Genomic DNA, 23,066 nt, shown 5'->3' on the forward strand with positions numbered 1-23,066 from the left:
TCTATTTATTTGCCAATTTGGAAAAGGCCAAAGCCGAAGCCAAAGCCAGAAACCGACTAAGAAGCAAATAAATATCTTATTTCACAAAAAAATTCAAAATAAAATGAAATGAAATTATTTTCTAAAGAAGATGCCCAGGAAGAGCAGGCAAATACCCGAAAATGTAACAAAATCCCATAAACACAACATGTCACAACACGAATACAACAACAACAACAACAGCAACAACAACAAATAACATAACATAAAGATTGCTCTTTCCCCTTTTATTTTCTTCCTTTTTCTCTCTCTCTCTATCTCACTCTAGCTGGCGCAACGCAGGGTTTGAAGCTAAAGAAAATAAGGAGAGATTCCTTTGAATTACGTCAGAATTTGAAAGGCAAGAAGTGAGCGAAGCAACATGAAATTTCTCTGCTTGGCGACAAAAAGGACATACACATACCTTTACATATATAGATATATATATACTATATATATATATATGCTGTAGTCGATGGCATTTTCAAATACATATTGAACTCCCCCGCCGCCTGGAGTGGATTTCCCAAATGATTTTGTCCATTTGCATTTGCATTTCAAATTCGTATCGAAGGCTTTTTGGTCTTTTCGAGCTTCACATTTAATTGGAAATTACAAAAAAGCCCTACAAGCTAATAAGACCGCATTTCAATGCCCTTTCCCCCAGCATTTGCTAACTAATTGTTCTAGCATATGCCGTAAAGTGGAATGGCCAGCAAAACTTGGCCAACATGTGTAATTGAAGAATCGTTAATGTAAAGTCCTCATCATTGTCATCATCATCATCATCATCATCGGCGTCGTCATTGTTGGCGTGCTTAGCCTCATTCACATCATTATTATCAGCATTGGAGCTGGGGCAACTTTTGTGTCGCCAGGCATTGGAAAATATTATTTGTTATTTTCGGCAACCAATCAAAACAGAAACCGCACAAAAACAACAATAACAACGACAAATTCCATGTAACAAAAGTTTTTAGCTCAAAAACAAATGCTTCGAATTTGTCTTCGATTAAAATTGAGGACATTGTTTAAAACACAAAAAAAAAAATCTTTCGCAAAAAAATGTGAAATTTAAGGGGAAACCCAAATAATATTTATATATAATAATAATAAAAATTAACTTTTGCCCAGCTTCAGTCATTTTCCAAGTCGTCATTTTCATCAGTGGCTACACTGCGAAAAGTAAGATAAACTAAGCATGTTTATGAATACATTCCTCAACTTACAATGGGCACTAAGGGGCCATTCTCTAAACACACTTTCCTCTTGACTTTGACAGCAAATGAGTTGACTTTTCGTGTTTTTTTTTTTGTTGGGCTTTTTAACACGCATGCGAGACTTGCGCCTCAAAATATGCAAAACACAAAAATCTGCAAGGGACGCTGGTTTCACACACATTTGCATAATTATAAGATAAATAACAAGAATTTTCAGCAAAAACAATGGAAGCCAGCCAGGAATGATGATGATGGGGCAGACTTCTAGACCTCAAAAAATTAAGAAGAAGAAAACCACCAACTCCAACTCGAATCTGAACTTTTATTTGATTTCTGACTGCCAACAAGAACAATATACACACAATTTATGCAAATATGAGTGGGCGTGGCTGTGGTTGCTTTATCTCACAATTGAATTAATAAACAATAAGAGTGAGAGATGCGACAGAGTGAGATAAAAACTCGGAGAGAGAGAGAGAGAGAGAGAAAGAGAGAGTGTGACAAGCGGATGTCGTGTGTGGCACACATATTTCACAAAAAAGTGCCAAACAGGAAAAGCACACGACGACATTTTGTAAAATTTATTGCAAAATGGCCGACAACGTTGACGGCGTGGACAACATTCTAGTGGCTAGGCAATTTGCGCAATGCCTTTTTCCATTCTGCCACACTGACATCCCCACATCCTGCACATCCTGCCAGCAGAGCATCCTGCTAGTTGGCAGTCAAGTTAAGTGCCCCCTTAAATGCAGATTCGAACTTTTGACTTCGAGCTGCATTAAAATTTGACACTTTGATTACCGCAGTCGCAGCGATCGAACAAGCGGGGTTGATAAATTAAAATGCCTTAGTTTTTAAATACCTTGTAATTTTACAATGGTAAATTGCAGAAGTGATGAAGTATTCATTAGAAATTGGGTATAATATTTAACATGTAGAAGTAAGCTTATACAATCGAATAAAATTTAGTATTTCAACTCGTTTATGAATCTCCCCATAAATTTCGAACTCGAATACTGATACTTTCAGCAGTCAATTCGAAAGACAGAATTACAAAAATAAATTCAAGAAACCTAATTATAATTTTGTAACTTTTTTAAGCAGAAATCTCTTAAGAAGACTCTTGATTAAATCATTATGTTTCTTTTAATATTTAATATTCTGCCAGGCTTCAAGCTTTATAGGGTATTTTCTAGCTAGTAACTTGTTACGTTTTAGTCAGAAAAATGCGGCTATAAACAGAAATTGAAACATCTGTGACATCTTCTGAATAAGGCTTACAAATTTTCAAGGAAATGTTGAAGCTGTTTAATTGAGTTCATTTGAATTTGATTGTCAGCCTGGCACACATTAAATGCCTTTTCCTTGTTTCATTTGACCTTATGAAATTTTAATGGCTCCCCCGCCGAAAAATGTTCAATATATTCCTTGCTTCAATTTGTACAGACTGCAAGAGTAACCAGTGGAGTCAATATAGAGAAAGACAGTGGGAGTTGTTGGTTGAGAGAGAGAGAGAGAGAGAGGCGGAAAGGGTTATTATGCAGGTGAATTTGGGTCAGTTGTGTGAGGCTTTGTTAAATGTGTTAATTAGAAGTGACAAGGAATCGAGAAAGGATTTTTAAGACTCTTGCAAATACGTGAATATTGAAATCTGACATGCAATTTGGGTTCGAATAAGTAATTGAGTACTTTCTGACGTTGACAAGGGTTTTGTAAAAAATAAATATGTGTGTTACAGTCTCATAAAATCAGAAAATAATACTTAAAAATAATAAAAACACATATGAAGTTATGTCTATGTTATGTTAGTCTAGCTTCCCAAATAAATTTTAGTTAGTATGCAGTATATAAAATGATTTAATTCAGCATTTTCACAGCTTCACAAAAATTCAGCACAGTTTATAGAACAACTTTTAATAAATAGCGCATGCAAAATGAAATGCCCGTTTCTATTGCCGGTCGTTTAAGTTCGAGGTAATCTAATTACCAATCAGCCAAGAATGCAAAATCGCTTTCCACGCCCACTTGCTCGTTGCACGCCCATAAACAACAACGATCTCAGTCCTTGCCACGCCCATTAATTAAACACAACACAATGCAAACAACAACAGGAGCAATAGGAAGGAAGGCGCAGAAGTTTAAGCTAACCAAATGCTCAATTAAGCATACGCGGTGTGGGCGTCTGTTTGAATGTCGACAATTAAATGCCGTGCCCCTCCAACTTTTTGCAAAATAAAATTAAAAACAATAAGTAACGTGACTCCACTTCTCCTCCCCTCGCTGCAGAAATCTGTGCATTTAATTGAAACTTGCAAAGACAGCAGCCGCAATCAGACGACGTCCAGAGAATCTCCCTTTAGCCTTTCAGTCTTGAGTTTCAGTTTCAGAGGCAGCTCATAAATAGTAAAATATGCCAGTGAGCGACAGCGAATGAAAATTGTGCCTTTAATGCTCTCGGTATTCCACTTTTCTCTTTTGTTGCCGTTGTACTTGTTGTTGTCCTGTCAATCACGCTCCTTTCGCTGCTGATTACACGACGCGGCCATTTAGTCACCCCGCCCCCAACCCACCCACAAACCAAGGCAGCCTGACATATTAATGAAGCACAGGCCAGACAGCTGGTTAAATGAATGCCGAATTGTGGGACAAGCATCAGCATCAGCAGCAGCAGAAGATGAAGCGGCCAAGGCAGCATTTTAAATCAATTCGCAAAACAATTAAAACTTGACTTGGCTACTTTACTCCGGAAAGTGGCTGAAGAGATAGTCTTCAAATTGCTCAACTGGCAGGCTGAGTGTGTATATATATATATATATTCTTGATCGTCTCTAGCAGACGAGGTCGTACAAATATGTTTGTCTGTGAATTTTTTGAAAACCAAACGCAGAACAAGTTTATTTCATTTTGAAACTCAGACTTGTTGGCAAATATTTTCTACCCTCATTTGTAGAGCGCATACTGAAGTTTATCAGAGCTTCAAATACCTAATAATAACAAGTATTCATGTTCTCATGTAAAATACTGAGCTCCTCAAAAAGTTACTATTTCGAAATAGAACCCAATAATTAAAATAAAAATATATTTTGAATGATATTTCCTCGATTCTTGTTAAAATAGGAAACTATACGTATTCTAGAGCGTCGCAGGGTAACCCCCAGTCAGGCACTCTCGCACTAAACCCAATGATTGCATTTGATCTGACATCGCGCATACGACATGTGGTGCGGTGTACAATTTTTGCGTTTGCCCTCGTTTGGCACATTTGCCAAATGAGAAAACTGACGGCGAAAACTTTTTCAAAACATTTAGCTGTGTGTGTGTTTTTTTTTTTTGCCTTTTTTATTTGTTTGTTCTACGCTGGGCCAGACGCAGGCAAATGCACTCACAAAGCACTCAAGTTATGATGAAAAGTTGGCACCAGTTATGCGACTTCCGACTTTTTCTGGCCCTCTTTTGCTCGCTGTCTGCGCCTTGCATAATTAATGTTTTAATGTCAATCATACGCACTGTGTGCCATGAAATATATGCGCAATGCTTATCGCGTTTTCAATTTCAGCACACAAACTCTCACATAGAGAAAATGCTGCATTTTCTGCCCTCGGTGTTTTTATCTTTTTCTGGCATTCCGACTCTCTGGCAACAAAAGCTCAGCTGACAAACTTTGCCATGTAATTAAATTTGTAATATTTTTGGATGTGTTTTTTGTTTTTTTTTTCCTCCTCTTCTAACTGTTAATTGAGATTGCATAATTGGCATTAGCTGTGTAAATCAGTTCAACTTGATAGAGAGTGAAATGGCTGCTGTGCATAAAGTTTTTAATAATAAGCTTTGACTGTTATTCAAAGAAACAAAAATTTGAACTTTTAGAAGTTAGTACAATTTTGTAATTTGGGTTTTCATATGAATTAATGTGATGAAAAAAACCTATGAAATATATTTCAAGTGCTTAAAACATTTATTGAAATCTTATATTCTTAAAATAAACACATTTTGTCTTCATTGAACAAATAGAGTTCATTGCCATGGACTCAATTTTTTCTAAGAATTTCAAAATTGAGATATTTTTGTTGAAGTATTTTCATTGTACAAAATGTGAAACCCATTAATAATCAAAACATCATATAAGAGAAGAGAAATCCGTTACTCAGCTGTAATTATTACTGATGTTACTTTAACAATCTGTTCAGCTGCTTATGGTTTTTCCTCTTGTTTTCCAATTCAATGATTCGGGGAATTGATTACTGTTTTATGTGTGCATACATATTTGAACAAATTTTTCCCTTTCATTGTTTCGGAGACTTATAATCATTATTCTCGATTGAAAGATATTTTCTCTTCCAGGAAATGAATTGAATGAATACCAAACTTTTGCCACTTTTAACGTATCCCGTTTGACAAATTTTCAGGGTAATCAAAAGTTATGAATAAATGATGTTATTTCTATATCCCTAGGCTTATGCTGATGCAGAATATGTAAAGCTTATCCTTAAATAAAATATGTATTGGAATAACATTTATAAGTTGCGTGTATTTTGGATGAATAGTTAATATGCTCTCGAATCCTCTTTTCTACTGGATTCTATTCGGTTTTCAGTGGGTTCTTCGAATGTTTGCAGATCACATGTCAAAGCATATTCAACTCTTTGCACACACCTGTGCCGCTAGCTGTGGGGAGCAGACAGCTATCTGCAGCTGAAATTAGCTTGAAAATTGATTACACATGACACGCCCACACACAACACCTACACCTGCACTCTCGACCGCCCGCATCGCTGCTAATGGCCAAAAAAAAAGAAGGGAACTGAGTGAAAGCGAAAAAGGAAACTTCACACACAACATGAGATGAAAAATTACAACAAATATTAAGCAACAAAAATGCCAACAATCAGACAAAACAACAATGACAGTAGCAAATAGTAATGGCATTGACAATAACAACACAAACACACACAACAATAGCCAGGCACTATTTGTAAGCAACAACAAACAGCAAAGGGCGAAGATTTTGAGCTCACGCGGAATCCTTGTGAGCAATGTGACAAACGATGTGTGAAGCAGTTCGCTGCTAGAAAAGCTGAAAGCGTCAAGTGGCACACAGTCAGAAGGGAGAAAAAAATAAGACAGTATACGAAAGGGATGCGGGGGGAATAGCCAAATCTAACCATACAGTTATCACAGGACTTACAAGGCATACCAGATACAACCACGCGCACATTTCGTATACGCAACGTGGCAGCCAACTTGGTCATTTTTCATGCCGCACGCCAACAGCAACAACAACAACAACCACAACGACGACGATGACTACAAATCGTGACAAATTCTTGATGCGGGTTAAGTTACACATTTCTTTACCTTCTTCCATTATATTTTCCTACATATATGTACATACATATATAAATATATATATATATATTTTATATATATACATATTTTTTATTTTATTTTTTTGCTTGCCTGTTTGTTGTTGTGGTTTTTGTATGATCAACTTTTTGACACTCTGACTTTAAAAAACACTTTTCAATTTCTGCCGCTTACATTCATTTGGACTTTTGCATTAGGTTTGCCACTTTGGCATTTGCTTATTCAATTTATCCGGCTGGAAAGCCATTAGCATTGCGGCCAACTGTCATAAAAGGGATTCACACGCACATACACACACACACACACACACACACACACACACAGCAGTAAAAACAAGTAAAATATGAATGCACAAGATAAATTTCTAAATTTTAAATATTTTCGGCATACATTTTCCTATTCGCTCTCTTGTCATCATCAGCATAGTCATCTGTTTTTTCTTTTCAATTTTTTGCATCCACTTCAAAATGTGCTCGTAGAAAAACCAAACTTGAAGGCAAAACAATTTCCTTGCAGCTGGTAAAATAAATTAAGTATAAAGCAAAATGGCAAAAATTACAATGCAATATGACTATGATGAAATTGTCTGTGGAAATTCGAAAATGGAACTACTGCCTTAAAAACCTTTTATCTTATTTCTTTTATAATATACAAATGCTTTTAATTGTATGTTACGATTACAAAAGACATATTCTCATGAACTATTAAAAATAAGTTTGTAGCAATCTATTCAAAAATGTATACTTAAAATGAATTTTATTCAATTATGGTATATATTTCAGGCTGTAGCTTTATCTCGCTTTAAGTGTCTTTAAAATGTTTCCATTTAATATTAATAAATCAATTATTTGCTGGATGAAATATGAATTGCATTAGATGATTATTTATATCTCTTTCTTTGGGTCCTAAAACACTCTTTTTAAATGTTGCACATCGCATTAAAATGAATATCCGAATTGCAAATGGAATACATTGAGTTATGGGAAATATATTTAATTATTGCGGGGTCGCACTGTAGCCTTCCCTTAGTTGATTCCACCTGCACAGCCATTATCGTCTGAGGGCCATATTCAATGACAGCATTTTTAATGCAATTTATGGTCGTTAAGGCGACAAAATATAATAAAAATGAATAATATTCCAGCTGCTGTGTGGCAATGTACGCAGCACCAGCAAAAACCGCTTGCCAGGAGCTACAGATATGTATGTGTGTGTATATGCCACATGCAACACGTGACACAAGACCTGCCACAGACCGTAGGACCACAGACGAGACGCGTCGCGAGTCAAATTTATGAGCGACACAAAATAAATCGCCTCGCCAAATGTGCGAAACAATGCATAACTCAAAGGATACCGCACAAAAAAAAAAAAAAAAAAACAATACAACAATACAACAATAACAACATAATGTCATAATATTAAAATTGTTGTTTATGGCATGCAATATCCATTAATAGAATTTGCCACAATTATGAGAATAGCGCAGGCTTATAAAAAAAAAAAACAACATATTTATTTCGTATGTCAATCGAAACCAAACAGAGGTTGACCAAACACATCGAAATAAATATTTATTAAAATATTTACGCCGCTCATTAAAGCGAAAATAAAATCAAAATTAAAATTAAAAGGCACCTGCAAAAGGTACATAAGTAAGAGCAAGCCGTATGGGAACAATTGATTTATAATGTACACACATTAGTGGTTTATAGTCAGAGCCAACAAAATGCTGACCACAAATCCAATCAATATTGCATACAATTTAAAAATTTATAGACCATAAGCCATAAGCCAAATATTATTAATGAGATAAAGTGAATATTATAAACACGACAAGTGAACGTTAGCCAAGCTTGTGTACTCAAAATATCAACACCAGCCAGCAGCAGCATCAGTGATAAACAATTCAATTAATCAAAGTGAGTAGTACAAACTTGGAGATACTTAGATACTCTTCCACAGTTTGCGATTTTCTTGCTCAGGCAAAAAGAAGCTTGAAAGATAATATCACTACTAGAAAGTAAAATGATTTATAATTAGAGACTATTCTGATTACGGTTAAGAAAGATATCGAATTAAAGATCATAGACTATTGGAGAAATTATGAGAATTGTTTGCTGAGCTGCAAAATGGCTTGAGAAGAAAGATGACTTTAAAATACATCAGAAATATAATTCAAAATGAAATATGTTTACCTGCCTTCAAAATTGCATGAAATTAGAGTTGACTTTAAAATATATCAGCTAAAGAAAATATGTGCAAATAATACAAAATTTCTCAAATTTGTTTTTACTTTATTAATTAAAAGAGTCTTTGTAAATATATTGATACATGAAATGGAAAAAATTGTTAAAATAAATATTTATTTCGAAGTTTCATTAAAAATAAAACACAACAGAGCTTGAAAAAATAGGAAAAAGGCTCGTGCAAGTGTAAATCAATACGGGGTATAAAACACATACACGGATAAGCCGAAACACACACTATGAAAAGAGCAGCCTGCCCACATTTATTTCAATACACGAACGTTTCGAACATTATGACTAAGGGAAAATGCTCATAAAAAATTCAAAACGCCCTAAGTACCTACAAAGTAGCCCAGCAAAAATAACAGCAGCAAAAACAACAACAAAAGTGCACACATCAAGGATATCAGGTGGGTGGCTGGTTCTTCGTGGGTGCTGTGGGTTGGGGTGGGTGGTGCTGGCTATCAACTTCAGTAGAGTCAACTCCAATTTCAGCTCGTTGTTCAAACTGACCCCGACACGCATGTTTATGCGCTTTTTACAGCTGCTACAAACGCTTATCTCCAAACCTCTCCACCTCGAAAACTTTTTTCCACTCACAGTGTGTTTTGTGTTTGTTTGCAAAATGTTTTTTAAAATAACTTTGCGGTCATTTTACTAAATGTTTCAGGGCACAAAGGTGCCGGAGTTGAGGGGTGTGTGCCAGGTGAGGGGCCAGCAGCTCGTTAAAGGCACACTAAATTTATGGGTCAGCTTAGCGACGCCTAACGGGGGGGGCATCAGTTGAGGAAACCATCACAAAGCCGTGAAGCGGTCACAACTTGATTATTTTTTCCACTCGTCGTTGCTGCTATTTTAAAGCTTGAACTGGTTTTGATCTGTGAGCATGCGTTTGGTTTGGTATTTTTTTTTTTTTTTTTTTGGCGCGTGAAATAATTTGTGGACGGAGATTTTGGTTTTGGGGTTATGCATGCGCGCGCTTTGAGCGAAAGTTATTTATGTCCTTTTGATGGTCACTGTTGCAAATCCAGGCGACACTTTAAAATAGCCAACCACTAATTGGATTTAATGGGCCCATTGCCCAACTGAATAACCTAATTTAAAAGTTTGCGCTTCATGTCAAAAATGAAAAGTTTCCGCTTAAGGTTTAAGCTGTTATTTTAATTTTATAAAATGCGCAATAATTTCGAAAACTTGAGTTTTTTTTAAGCAAAAAGGTTTGGCTGTTGTTTGCTATTCCCTATGTTCATACGCATATATTTTACTAGAATTTTTCTTAATTTGTTATACTAATTAGAATGTATTTTATTTGAGAAAAATTAAAAACCATTTTACATTTTTTTTTTTCAAATTGGTTTGTGAAAATCAATAACTTATTTCAACTATAAATTACAATAAATTACTGTGAATCTTATCACAGAAAAATGCCTGCTATTATCAGTTTTCATTATGCCACAGAGTCGGACTCTAAATCGTCGGAATTCCAAATATATTGAAAAAAACACTTGTCCTGCAGCCATCGGAAAAACATTTCAAAAAAAGAAAAAAACTTAAGCAAAAGTAACTATTTCATTTTAATGCACACACTTCTTACAGCAATGGATAGTTGATCACTTAGAGTGTCCGATAATGAAAACACCCTTGTCAAGTGTGTAAACAAAAGATACAAATGAAACTCTCGCACACACTTCTTATGCCCAGAAGAAGAAGATTTTCAATGCGGCGTCAGTAAATGAAATGGCGGCCAACGGAAATGGAAATTTCATTGCAGAGTTGTTCATAAAACGAGCGAGCGCTAAGAAATTGGCCATTGGCAAAAGTTGCTCTCTTTAGTTCCAGTTAGGACGCCTGCCACCTGCCAAAAGATAAAACGCACTTTACAGTTACAGGCACTAAAAAAAAAAAAAAAAACTGAAAAATGAGAAGAAGAAGAAGAAGAAGCAGCAGCAAACAGCAAACAACACATGCGAGGTTTTTCTTTTATTATATTTGAACTTTAACACAGCTACAATATAAATTAAAATGGCGGGCACTTCACATGCAGAGCCAGGGAGCAGGCCGGGCTGGGTACAATGTGAATGTTGGCCATTGAAGTTTATGTGCTTGTGCGTACCTTCTCTCTCCCTCTCTCTATCACTATATTTGTTTCTCTCTCTCTCTATATTCTGGCTTTCAGGCTGTGCTTGCACTTAGCCCCCTGGCAGCTGTCATATGGAATGTTGTACACACACACAAACGTACTACTACACTACAAAAAAAAATATAGCTTGAACTCGTCTCGAAAAGTAAGCATTAAGCTGAATGTGTGTTGAAAGTAATCTAAGAAATAAATTTGTTGTAAGTTTAAGAAAGTAGAATTAGAATAATAGTTTGCTCTGAATTCGATTTCTTTTGTGAAGAATTGATTTTAAATAGATTGACTCTTTTTTTTCAGTGTACATATACATAGCACAGAAATGGGCCTACAGATACGAACGGCTGTTTCGGTTGTCAGGGGTATGCAGGATGTTGAAACAGATTCGACTCTTAATAATTTCCGCACTCGAGTTGATCGAAATCATAAAATTTTATGAGCATGCCAAGGGCGCGTAAGTGGCAACTCTGTCTGTATGCATGTGTGTGTGTGTGTGTGTATGTGTGTGTGCTAGTGTGCCCAAATGGCTGTCAGACAGACAAAAGGCAACAATGTGACAGATAGACTGACAGTCCGACAGACAAACAGACACATCAGACCAAAAATTCACAAGCCCAGCTAACAAATAAAAAAAAGAAAACCTTTTTAAAGCCACTGGGTAAATGAGCATAAAGTTTTTTTTCTCATTTTTTCCCTGCGTAATTCGAAATGAGTGATAGATGGAGGACAGCAACAGAGAGAGAGAGAGAGCGGGAGAGAGAGAGAAACATGGGGAGAGTGAGAGAGATAGAGTGAATGGCATGAATAATGGAGGTTATTCCATATCAACCAAACTAAAGTTGACTTTTTCTGGCGTTGATTGAATGCCTCGCTGTGAACAGAGGGAAAATTCTCCACCCGCCAGCAGAGGTAAAGATTTTCCATAAATTTAAATGTAAGCCAAAAAGTGTCTAGTAGATATAATAAGGCTATTATAATATTTATGTAGAAATTATGATGTGTGCCACGCAATTGAAATTCATTTTTAGGAATATAGCATAAGTGTATATATATACACACATATATATACAAACTCAAAAGATATACAACACAATCGAAATTGATTTTTATTGGCCACGTTTTCATTTTGCAATTCCATTTTGCGCTGACTTTCAATAATTTTGCGATGCCAACGTTTGTTGTCTTTTCATTTGATTTGATATCTTTTCCCTTTTGCTTATTTTCTTTTTATTTTCCTTGACAGACCATAAAAGTCGCTTAGCTTCATTTCAGAAATATTTTGCGCTTTCATTTTTCATAATTTTTTTGCCTCAAACTTTATCTACAATTTTTCATAACGTATATTAATGCTCTGCCAGCATCTTACATGAGCCACTGTAATAATTCCTCTCACCGCTCCGAATAATGCACTTGGGAAATTAATATAATATAAGCAGGGCTGCCTTTTTTTTACTATGTCTTATAAGAATCTACTAGGGTGGCTCATGAGCTTGTTGAATGCTGAATCCATTAGAGTATGTCAATTTGGGTCAGCGGCAATTTGTTAAGAATATATATTCAAATTTTGTATATTTATTAAATTAAAAATAGATTTGATTTTAAATGAACAGCTGATCAACCCTCGCATAATTGGCTGGTCATCATTTGTGTAGGCAGTGATTGAGATCTGTCGGCTCACAGAAAATAAAGAAATAATAAAACAGAAATTGGGGCGCATTAAGTGGCTAACTAGAAACAACAATTTAATTGCTCAGGTTCAGGGTAAGCATTGCTCATACGCCCACGCGCCCACCTAACATCCACTCAATTAGTAGAGAGCCTTTGAGCTGCCAACTCTCTCCCTTCCTCACTGACTCTGTGTCTCTCTCTCGCTTTCGCAATGCGGTCTTTGCTAACATAAACCAACTCTTGGAGTTGTCTGTGAAGGCGGTAAGCACCGATGTTGTGGCAAGAGTCGCAAAGGCTACAAGTTTTTGCCATTTTCGTGCATGTAGTGCGGAGAGTACTTTTCGCCCCAAGGCGAGACTCGCGACTAGCATCTCTCTGCATGGTAACAGCGCCAGACCGAAGCAGCGCAAATAAATCCAAGCCAAAGGAGCTGCAGACAACCCCAAACGGAAGGCGGCGGGTGAGCAGCCCACAAAAATAAAATAAAAAAAAAACCCAAAAACCGAAAACAAAATAAGAATAATAATAAAGGCAAAGCGAATCCAAAACAAAAGCAATGCCGAAACTGAAGGCAGTGCCGTTATGTTTATTATGCCGAGCATGCGAGTTAATTCCTTGTATTGTTGTTGCTGCTTTTGTTGTCGCTATTGTTGTTCATGTTGCTCATGCTGCTTGTGACAGCAGCGTAACAACAAACAGCAAACAGCAAACAGCAAAAGCCACATTACTGTTGTTACCCCCTCTGTGGTTCCTCTGCCACCTTGCCGCTCATTATTTTTATTTCACTCGCGTGCATGCAACACAACAGAAAGTCTTTGATAAAGATATCTCAGCGAGGTAGCGAAACGAGCAGCTAGAATGCTGAATGGAACCAGTTGCGTGTAATTTGAATAGATAAAATGCATAGCCAAATGATTGGATAGAGTTGGTTGCGATACCAGCTAATTTGGCAAACAATGTTAATGGGCGATGGTTCGTGGAAATGCTAAAAGTAAATAACACTTTCTTTTGTAGTATTTTTGAATTTGGTAAGCTTGATAACCCAGAAGCGTAAACATCAATAAGTATGATTTGAAAGGTGGTCAAGTGAATAATAATCTTCCAGCAGTAAATATGATGTTCAAGCAAACCAATATTTAATGGCTTGTTATTATCGTAACGTAGATAGGCAGACGTCTTCAAACTTTTGGGCAACAAAACAATTTCTTTGGTAATAATCACAAATCAAACGGGGGGCGGTGGGGCGTGAAAGTTAACATGCCCCTTCTATAATGTGCTTCTGCCGCATTCACTTCCAAATTCAGGGATAATCACATTGCTCTAAAGTACCTTCAGTCGAACATTAAACGCTAACGGACTGCATCATTAACCAGAGCCAGGAACACCAATAGCAACAGCAACAGCATCCAGCAACAGCATCCAGCTAAGCATCCCTTTTGGGAGTGGAATCTCATTAGCTACTTCTTGCTGCTGGCCAAAAGACTCGACTTATCGACACCGTTTCGAACCAAATTCAACTTAACTGATACATTTAATTTTATTTATAACGCACGCATGGCCTCGACTACCAACAACAAAAAAAATAAAGAAGTAAGACAAGAACATCAACAGCATTGAGTCTATGCCACAATCAAGCGTAATACGCGCATAAATATTAATGCACTGCCTTTTGAGGTAAAAAATAAACCCAGGACTAGAGAAGCGCCTAAACGCAAACTTATTGGCTTATTAAAGTATACTGCCCGTTCTATTTTGTTGTTGTCGTTGTTGTTGTTGTGGTTGTTTTGGTTGTGGCTCGTAATAATGGACTCGGCAGGTTTCTTACCGGCCCACGCCCACCTGTGCGACGCCCTAATTGTCCCAGTCAAGGTGATAGACACGATCCGATGAAGTTCAATGCTGCATATGAATGCGAAACTTTTCTCTGTCTGTTCTTTGTTCATTTAATATCCATGTGGATTATAACATGACATTCTCAAAAAGATACTCGCATTCAAGTTTCGGTTTTTTTTCTTTTTTGTCACTGAAACTGGTCAGAAATGTTTGAGCCTGTGCCAATGTGGGAGTATTAAGTGAGCTTTGACGAATGCTCATGAATAAGCAAGCGTGACAAACACACAACTGCCAATTCTGGAATTGTTTACCTGCCATTGTTTCTCATACCCTGTAAATTGATAAATCGGTAAAATTGTTGGAGTTATTGTAGTGAATATGTTTCGTCGCTCAGCTGATGATAAAATTTATTAAATTAAGCATTGCAGAAGTCAAACAATGTTTTATTGAAGAAACGAAACAGTGGGTTAAAAAGGATTTCTGAGAAAATTGATTTAAGATTTCTACTCTGCGGGACAGTAAAAAGGGAATGAACATTTTGTTGTATTGTAAAAAAATCTCAATAAAAACTCATTTTCAAAAGCAATACGTTATTAATCATGGCTTACTCTCTCTCTCTCTAATTAAGTTTTGAAGCTTTTTAACAAAATAAAAACGTAGAAACTATAACATTTAACAAGTAAAAATACTTGTTACAGGGTATTCGCCCATCGAGCATTCACACACATTTTGCTGAACTCTGTTTCGCGTTTCTACGAAATCGACTCAATAAAGTTGACTCTTTGGAGCGACAATACGCAGAGCACGCACAAAGTATTAAAACAAGAAAACAAAAAATAAAAAAAAATCAAAAGAGCAAAATAAAAAACAGGCAAAAGTTTTCAACTCAATTTTCTCGGGTATTTTGCTTAGTAATTTTTTTGGGCGTTGCTTTGCATCTTTGGATGTTTCAAATATTTATGCCATTACGATGTGCCTCAATTTATGAATTTGCCAAAGTATTTAGTCAATAGCTTAAAAAACAAAAAAGTTGCTGTCGCTGCTGCTGCATATTTTATTTATTATTATTATTATGATATGCGAGCGTCGCAGTCACTGAAGTTTTGTCGGCCTCTTATCGATGTAAGTGTGCCCGTATTTATGAGTGTGGGGTGTTGAATTTATGTCCAAACTTTCTGCTTAATGTGCACAACTGTAGGGTACTGCAATCTAAATGGAAAGTTTACTTTTTCCCAAGCACTTGAATTTGTGGTCGAAACTTTTTGGGCAAAACAGTTGCCAGATATTAAAAACAAAAAAATAATATTAAAAATGTTTTCCAACTTAATCTCAAGAATCAACAAATACATAATGTTAGTTAAAAGATAATACATTTTTAGCTAAAATCACTTTAAAGACATTCTAGAATAGATTAAATTTTCCTGCTTAATTAAGCAAATGTTTGACTTTTGAACTGGCAAAATTAAAATGTCAATCACTTAAAAAATATTGCATGCAAAATATAATGAAATTAATTTTGCTTCTAATAAGAACGTGACGTAAACAACAATAAAAAATAATAAAAAAAAATCCCGACCAGAACAAAAAGCTAAGTTCAATTAAATTAATGATGGCTTTGATGTTGTCACAGCCAACGCAAACAATTGCGTTGCCTTAACAAAATAAATCGAAAAGTAAATGTGGGATATGATGCGAGGAAAGTGTGAGTTGCGAAGGGGATGGGGGCGGGGAGTGGGGCGGGGCATATGGCACAATAGAAAATTTAGAGCAATTGGGCTGCACAAATGGCGTTACCCAAAATGTCGCTAGGACGCTAACCATACTCTCCAACTAAAAATTATTTAGATGGCACACCAAAAATACACAGAAACACACTCATGTGTGTGTAAGGTTGTTCCTATGTTTGTGTGTGTGTGTGTGTGTAAGTATATGGCATGTGGTGCCCTGGTGTCCTGGCGCGAATGCACTGAGACTGGGCACATTGTTCTAATGTCCGACTGTTTTATTTTGGTGGCATAATTTTACCCTGTAACAAGGTGTTGGAACTTGACGACTATATACTTAAATTGTGCATGGATGTAAAGTCTTTCAATTATGATAGACTTCCATAGCATCCTCACAGCGAATACTGCAGTTCAATATAATAATAAAAATATGTGAATATGTATTTTGAAATCAGAGATGAAGGCGCTGAAGTCATGATCTATGCAAATAGATCGGCGGTATTTGGGAGTCTATCACTGCTTAGTTGAGCACTTTTTGTTTTTGTTCGTTTTGGTATTGCCGTTCTTCTGACTCGAGCAGCAATTTCCGCTCCAAATATTTGCACTCGGCTCGTTGCCGAGGGAAATTATTAAAAGCGAAAACGGAGCGCTATTATTTTTGACACTGATAAATTTACAGCACAGACCTTGGAGTAGTAACCTCCGCCATTACAACGACGACGACGACGACTGTGCATCCATATTTCTGCAAGGGTGTGGCAAGAGTGGTCGGGGACGAAAGGAGAGACAAAGCTTGGCTGCCACATTGCTAACGGGGAAGTAATATAAATCGGACCCCGGGGATAAATAAGTTTGTGTTAGTTATGACAATGTGTTGAACTCTCTCATTGAAATGCACTCGTTTCTGTGTATCTCTGTGTGGCTACTCTGCGGGTATATATGTCTGTGTGCGGCGATTAATTATGCAAATATCATTTTTTAATAAAAGGCAGCATAATTGCAGATTTTCAAATTGCTGCTGAATGGGAATTAAGCATTTTCGATGAATAAAAATTGAATGACAATGAAAATATATTACTATAATCAACTATATAAATCTGTCTAATATTATAAATAATATGAAAACAAAAAACCATCAGAACAAAGAAAAAATTACTTAAATATTGATTAATTTATAAAATAAAGTTCTTATATAATTATTATTGACTAAAGACTAAAAGATTTAAGAAAATAACTATCAAAATGTTTATTTACGATGCAGCACTTACAACTGCTATAAGAAAAAACTACACCAAGTCCATTAGAGAATGCAGCATATTAAAAATATATTTTCTTAACATCTTTCATTACAGTTCGTTCTGTTTGTCGTTCGAGCTCTGCGTGGAAATGCAAACAACGGTAAGTGAATAAATAAGTCAAAATGCAGCCTGCGAAATGCGTAGGGCCATAAATAAATCAACAACAACAATGTCTGAAAGCCAGTTTAAGCATAGCTCCGCCAATGGAGCCAAACTGAAATAGAAAAGGCCAAAGACAAAAGCCAAAAAAAAGCAAAAGAAGTTATTAAGTGCTGAACTTTTTATGCTGCCCGTCTCAAAAAAAGGACAGTGAACAGAAAAAAAAAATGCGAAATTTGCACAAAGACTGCGGCGCATTGTTAGTGAAGGCAAGTGCCACGCCCATTAAGCAGGAAAACGTTCACGCCTCCAAGTCCATAGCGTCATATATATAAAAGCGTATCCATGTTAAATTCTTAGCGCAACGCCGCGCATTGTTTGAGTCGAACTATGCACACAAGTTATTTCTTTATTTAAAGTCACGAACGCCATTGTTAACTTGTGTTTTTTGACCCACTCAAAGTTGGCCCAAACCACCCATAGACCCCATACGCACAATTTTCATGCGGGCGTTAGTTTTGTGCAAAAATTGTTCTATTTTTTGTTGGTTTTCTTTTTTTTTTTGTTGTTTTTGTGAAGCCAAAGTCAAAGCAGGAAACCCTTTTTGGGACCGACATGCTTAAGCTCAAGCTTTATGAGCCCACTAAGGAGTAGTGTAGAGGAAAGTGGGTCTCTGGATTGTGGGTGGTGGGTGCAATATATTAGAGTGTATGTCCTCGCTGGTGTTAAGTCAGCTAAAAGCCTTTGGCCCACCCAAAACCACTTGAATTTTTGTTAGCTAGCGCAACTTTTAGAAACGGAAGCAAGCGGAATTAACAGATAGAGACAAAGAGACAGAGAGACAGAGAGTGCGACAGAGATATATAGATTCCACAGCCAGATGACTCTTTTTGTGGTTCCCAGAGCTCAACAGGGAGTGGCAAACGGAGCAAGTGAAAAGTTTTATGCGCTCCACCAAAAGTGCAGTCAACGCACTTGGAGTTCAAAAAATATGACTTGTGAATGGTTTTTTGGGGATTCACAATTCGCATGCAGCTAGCGTCTGCTGGGGCTTATGGTAAGACTTTTTAGTTAAATATGTTTGACCAAGCTTTGGGAAAACAGCAAAGAGTGCTGTGTGGCATGAGAAATTGATTAAATTAATTAAACATTAACTAACCATTTTGCTAAGCGTGGCTTACGGGTATTTGAAGAACTTGAGAGTTACATTAAAATTCATTAAAAATTTGCAGGTTGCAAACTTTAAATTTAAAAGGGACGAAAGAGCTTTAGTAATAAAGTTAGAGTCAAGCAGAAGGGGACAACTTATAAATTGTGATATAATTTGTTGAGCTGCCTGATTTATTAATCTCGCCTCACTAAAATACTACTGCAATCATTTAAAATACATTTACGAATTCAATAATTAATTTGAGCCATATTTATAAAGGACTTAAAAACCCAACGGACTCATGTTGCTCATGTTACTCGTGAGACATTTGATTTTTCACTGTAAATATTTTTGTGCATTTTGTTGATATTCTCAACGTATAATGCGCATATTTCTTTGTTAAACATATCAAAAATACAGTACGGGCGGCGTTTTTATTCGCTTTGCCAATGATTTATTACAGAAATTTCATTAATTTGCTGGCGCTGTCATAAAACAGCAACAAGCAATAATAAGAAAAGGACAAAATAAATATGTATATGGATACACATATGTAGATATATGTATATAGATATGTATGTAAAATGAAATAAATTTGATTGGTGCGTGGGTGCGTGCGGCGAATTGGTGTTAAACAAATTTTATAGCCAACCTATGGGCATACTTACATAGGCGAATAAGCGAATATACGACTCAACGAGAATATATACGGGCAAACGAATGTATTTACGACCTGGCGCCACAAAACTCATTATACGCTTTGCCTGTTGGCATTTTAAAATATACACACACCAACACACTCACACACACACACACACACACATACATGTACATGTACACAGAGTGTATGTATTTGACTTGTCTGGTTTTACAATGTCAATGAACATGTGTTTTGCTCTCTTTTTCTTTTGTGCGCTACGTGTCAAAAATTAAAAGTGCTCCAGCAACCATTTTTGCTGTTTTTTTCTGTTTTTTTTTTTGTATTTTTATTTTGGGTGCTACAACAGAAACGTAATCGTATTTATAGTCCAAAGTTTCTCTATGCTGCGCATAGATCGTGTCTAATTTATAGCCATAGGCAGAGAATGGAAAGCCGAGCGCATTGCTCGCAAACAGCAAACTTATTAAAAGACCTCACGTTGTGTGTGTTGAGAGCCCAAGTAAGTATGCTATAGCAAAATGACAAAATGGTTGTCATGAAGTTGGGTAAATTGGTCTGCAGCAGCCAGTGGGATGTATCTCCGAGTACACCTACTACTCTAACCGAATCCCGAAATTATATATGATTAATGAGTGGCGAGTTCTGAGCCTTAGCCATCGGTTAATACACAGAGAACTCTTAATTAATTCATACTAACTATTTTTATTTTTGGTTGGGTTTTTTCTGCATTTTACTCAATTCATGGAACAATTGTTAAATACGCCAATTTTGTATTGACATTTGAACATTTTTATTACATATTCTTAATTTGAAACGATTTCTAATATTTGACTTCCTCTGTCTCAATTTTAAAGGGAATACTTAATAAATAATATATATTTTGATGCTAATTACACGGTGTCTGTCAGTCGGTTACTCTCGCCCGCATACGTTTTTCTAATTTACGCCTTGCGTGTGCTTCAGTTCTGGCTTCCAGCCGGGCCACAAACTCAGCGTTTTCCATTAAGTCTGCAGCTGCTTTCGTCATAATTCATAGAGCTCGCTGGGACACACTCACATGCACACACACACACACAAACACACGTACTCGAACACACACATAGTGAGTAAGGGAATCACAGATTGGGGGCATGTTAATTTGTAGGCCGCTGCAGGCGGAAGTCCTTTTGGGTCTTTAAACGCAAATGAAAGGCAAACCGAAGATTTTACTGCCGCCATGAGCTCATGTATCACTTGTGTATGTATATTTGTGCCTAAGAGCTCACACTCCGCGCCGCATCCACCCACCTCCCCATCCCCTATCACCCAACCCCCTTTGCTACCCTTCTTAGCATACTTCCTGTTTCTTTGTGTGCGTGTGGCACTAAATTAGATTTTCATTTGCGTGGGCGCTGTTCATGACGTTGTCCTTTCACTCCCACTGCCACACTAAAGGCTTCGTCCTTTATCATTTGATAGGTTGCCCACTTGAAGCACTGCTTCTAGTTAGACTTTATGACCTGACACATAAAACCCTTTTGAACCTGACCCGCACACAGATTCTGTGTAAAATCAATGCCAGAATTAATTAATCCAAATTACTGCTGCCATATAATGTTGACTCCGTTCGGGAAGCTCTAAAAATAATATGATTGGCAGATTTAATTCTTTGTCTTTATCTTCATCATTTGCTTTTTTCAAGACAAATTTGATGATCGTCATATTTTGCTTGGCTTCACTTTAAACATTTTTCAGCAGTCTGCCAAGTTTGCAAACGTATTTGAAAAATTAAATCCCAAAAGGCAGCAACCGCATAAAAAGAAAATGTATTTTTATTATTATTGGAAATGCGTGCGTCAAAGCCAAGTTAAGTGAGACAGCCGCCAGTCTCAGTCTGCGGCTGTCAACAGCTGCCAGTTGCCAATTTTTATTGATCATAGACGCTTGCGCTGCTTGCCTATACCCTGTAAAAATAATAATGGTGTAGAAGGTTTTTCTCCAATTTGTGACTGACAATTTTGGCTGGAACACTTTAAAAATAAGAATAAATAATTTAATAAATTTTAAAATTACTTCATGCATATCTTCCTCAATTTTGCGTGTTACAACTACAAAAATATGTTTCTTTTATTTAATTTTAATTATTGAGTTTTATTTACATATGTAGAAATAATTTGTTAATAAGAGGATTTTCACAGTCTTTTTTCGATTCTTACTTTTAATTTTGAGAAACACACACACACTCGCACACACACAAGTAAATCGCGTGTGCCTTGGCACAGTTACCTTTATTGATTGATAGACAAATTCATCTGAATTTATGTGAAAATTTCCATGCGAGTTTTGTGAACCTTTTCCTTTTTTTTTATTTTGTACAAATTTCTTCTTCTATGATTTGCAAGCACACAAATTGAGACGCCATTTGGTTCAGGCAGCATTTCATTTGATGGCCCAAACAATTTGGGCCGAAACGATGGCAAGTTTTTAATAAGCAACGGCAAAAAGAACAAGAACAAGAACAAGAGCTATTTCAAACACATATAATTGAGCAGCTGCCTAGGCTCTAAAACTGTTGTTAAAATGGAATTTTAAGGGAATTTGCGTTAAAGCTGCAAAGCCAACGAAAATTGGGACAAATTTTTGCTACAGCTTTCGAAGTGTGCAGCATAATAATAACGTTAAAAGATAATGAGTGTATGGCAGCAACAACAATTCCCAAAATATTGAAGCATTCAGCTTGCGGGGGAGTGGGAGAGTGGGAAGAGGGGGCGAGGGCGTATCCAATTGCTGCTATCAATGCTCAAAGAACAACAACATGTAGAGTAACAAATAGGCAACTCGAGCAAAGTTTCAAAAGTCAAAACATTTGCCAATCCCCCTCCCGCCAAGCGCACACACACACTTAGTATTTTATCATGTGTGTGTGTGTGTGTGTGTGTATAGATATATAAATATACTTTGAGATATTTATCGCTTCTTAAGTATTTTTAAGAAGTTTTGCCACGGCAACTTTAGCTTTCGTCCTGGCGACAAGAAAACATTTTGTCTTGGGCATATTTCGAGTGCCACTTCAACTTGTCACAGTCTTGTCTTTTTTGTCTGCCACACTTTAACCCCTCCCCGACAGCCTTCAACTTGCCAATACAGAGCTGAAGTGCTGCAAGACATTCTTTAACAAAAAGTTTCTCAAGGCCTTAATCAACTTTGGTTATAGCTTAATGAGCGCATGAAATAAGTTAATTCTCTCTCTCTCTCTCTCTCTCTTGCTCTGTTGCCAAAAACCAACAAGTTTTTTAAATAGTTGACAAGAGTTTTAACTCAATCGTGTGGGATAACACAGTTTGAAATGTTCTCAAAATATTTGTGACATTTATCCATTAAAATTTGGTGAATAAAAAATCAAGAAACCACTTTGAGTAATAATAAATAATAAATGCTGACTAAAAGCAAATGGTCCATGGCAAATTAACATAATAAAGATGTTTGCTTTAAATAATACTTCAAATAGTTCTGGCTAACTTAGTTTATTATAATCTTGCAGACTTGTGCAATAAAATATATATCTATTTTGAAATTTAATGTAAAGCCACCGAAATCGGAATTTGTCACTGAAACGTTTGATTACAATTTCGTCACACTTTAACGGATTAAACGTAACCAAAAACCAAT

At 36.4% G+C, this 23,066-nt stretch overlaps 1 long non-coding RNA gene across 2 annotated transcripts in view; it reads left to right on the forward strand.

The window, feature by feature from the left end:
- Positions 1-23,066, forward strand: part of LOC116805318 — an 86,998-nt gene that overhangs the window by 63,453 nt on the left and 479 nt on the right. For both annotated transcript variants that reach the window (XR_004365127.2, XR_006246612.1), the window contains exon 4: positions 17,563-17,608. This is a non-coding gene — a long non-coding RNA (uncharacterized LOC116805318). The remainder of the gene's footprint in view (positions 1-17,562; positions 17,609-23,066) is intronic.

This window comes from Drosophila grimshawi, unplaced genomic scaffold (assembly GCF_018153295.1).
Source record: "Drosophila grimshawi isolate 15287-2541.00 unplaced genomic scaffold, ASM1815329v1 contig_1377, whole genome shotgun sequence".
Taxonomy (NCBI): domain Eukaryota; kingdom Metazoa; phylum Arthropoda; class Insecta; order Diptera; family Drosophilidae; genus Drosophila; species Drosophila grimshawi.